We start from the raw sequence: 2,271 nt of genomic DNA on the forward strand, positions 1-2,271 counted from the left end.
AATACCACAGTTTGGGAGGGAGGCAAGTATTAAGGACAGAAATCTGAATTATGGAAGGGATTTCTTCTTTCATAAAGAAATGCAACTTTATTATTTTCACTTACATACGTAGTGCCTCAAACTAATGTCTTACAAAAGGTCACCAAGTAAAGGTCTTGTAGATGTTTCTTAACAAATACATAAGAACTGATGATAATTGGCCCATGCATTCACTATCTCTAAATGGATATTCCTAAATTGCCCCAAAAGTATTGTTTTAGGAGACTACATATGCCACCCTAGCAATATGGTCTATGCTCTTAATTTACTAAACAAATGCCATTTTATTGATTGTGCAAAGATAAACTTTTGTCCATGGTCAATAAATCTCAAATTAATCAGGCCCAAATTAATACGGTTTCGGTTTCCCATTTAGTTTTCCAAGCCCAAGGCAATGACTCATTATTTCAAGGTACCAAAGTTCCAGTGTAATGAAGTAATAGCCCTCGGGAGGTTGTTTACGGGCCTGAAGTTTGTCTTTTTTGCTTCCTTCCTTTCTGCCTTAGGTCTTCCATTTTCCTTAGGTGTCTCTCACACTTGCTTTGTTCATCTAGGATTCTCTCTACAGGACATTCCCTAAGCCTTCTAAGCCAGGCTTAGAGAATGGGCAGAGCTGCCTGCAGAGCAAAGTGGAGGTGGGGAGGGGGTTAGGGAGGGAAAAGCATCTTCCTGTAGGAACCTGAAACCAACTCATCTCAGGGGAAAATGGGCACAATGATCATCAGTGTGAAGGGCGTTGGTCTGGGAGGAACAGCCCTGCTGTCTAAGAAGGTCGAAGGCAGGTCTCCTAACGCTCTCTCTTGCTGTCCAGAGGTCCTAGCCACACCCATGACCTAAGCTAATTCTGCATGTCCCTGGAAGAGAGGACGTTTCTGGGAACTTCTCTACCCCAATTCCAGCTTATGGCCAGGGACCTTCTTTTCCAGGGCTGGCTTGGCAGTGCCTGGGAGTGACGCAGGTTCATCCGGATGGGCATGAAGGGGAAGCGGGGAGGGGCAGGGAATGAGCTGGCAGCTCCCCCTCTCAGCACCACATGGAACTTCTGAGGACTTAGCATTCTAAAGGGCGGGGTGTTACCAAGCACACGTGGTGGGGAGAACTGGAGCATCTGTGACACCTAGGCCTCGGGGACCAACAGACCACAAACCAAGGGTCAGTGGGGAACACCACGGGCACATGGGTGTGGAATCTCAGTGAAGCTCCTCAGATTGCCTCCTGGTCCTGCCTCTGCTGCTACTCTGGTGACATTGGAATTGGTTCTACTGGCAGGGTGCTCTAAAGCAGGGGTCCCCAACCCCCGGGCCTCTGACCGATACAGGTCCGCAGCCTGTTAGGAACTGGGCCACATAGCAGGAGGTGAGTGGTTGTGAGCGAGCAAAGCTTCATCCGCAGCCCCCCCCATCGCCCCCCCATCGCTGGCATTACCTCCTGAACCATTCCCCTGCACCACCCCTCCCCGTCCGTGGAAAAATCATCTTCCACGGAGCCAGCCCCTGGTGCCAAAAAGGTTGGGGACCGCTGCTCTGAAGGGCAGGTCACAGAGCTGGAGCCCAGAGATCCATGTCAGACATCCTGAACTGACATTCTCTCTCCTTTCCTGTCCCCCTGCTCTGCCATACCCCCCTCTCCCACCTGTCCGCCCAGCTTTCCTCTGGCACTTCCTAAATGGCTTTGACTGGGAGATGGGCCAGCTTCTCCAATCGGCTGGCTTCCCTTTCTGGCCTCAGGCCCTAGCACTCACCAGGAGGCACCATTTGTGATTTCCAGGTCTGAGGGGGAAGCAGGGGACAGAGTTGGGTGGAAGCAAATGAGGGGTGAAGGTGAGAAGTGGGGTGAGGTTGGAGAGATAAAGTGACACTTGTGATCTGAGACAGTTCCCCTCCTGGTCTAGACAGACCCCTGCCTTTCGGTGTTGATGTGTTCTAGTGGGAGGTGGGGGTGAAGGAACAGGCACTGGGGAGGGCTGGGGTACCCCTCAGGTCCTCAGGTGAGTTTGACAGCATGTGGAGTGCAGCAGAGCAGGACCTGGGGAGGGACCCCTGACACGTAGTGTCTGGACTGATTGCTCCTAGGCAGGCCCCTGGGGCAATCACCCCAAGCTGAATTACCCACTCCCCGCGACTCGGCCTGCTGAGTTGCCTCATTCTCTCACCCCAAGTCTTCTCCCCAGATGCCACCACACTGTTTTCCACCCCTCCCCAACGCCATCCCTGCAACACCTTCAGGGTCCCC

Source organism: Lipotes vexillifer, unplaced genomic scaffold, assembly GCF_000442215.2.
Source record: "Lipotes vexillifer unplaced genomic scaffold, Lipotes_vexillifer_v1.1 scaffold2036, whole genome shotgun sequence".
NCBI classification, from domain to species: domain Eukaryota; kingdom Metazoa; phylum Chordata; class Mammalia; order Artiodactyla; family Lipotidae; genus Lipotes; species Lipotes vexillifer.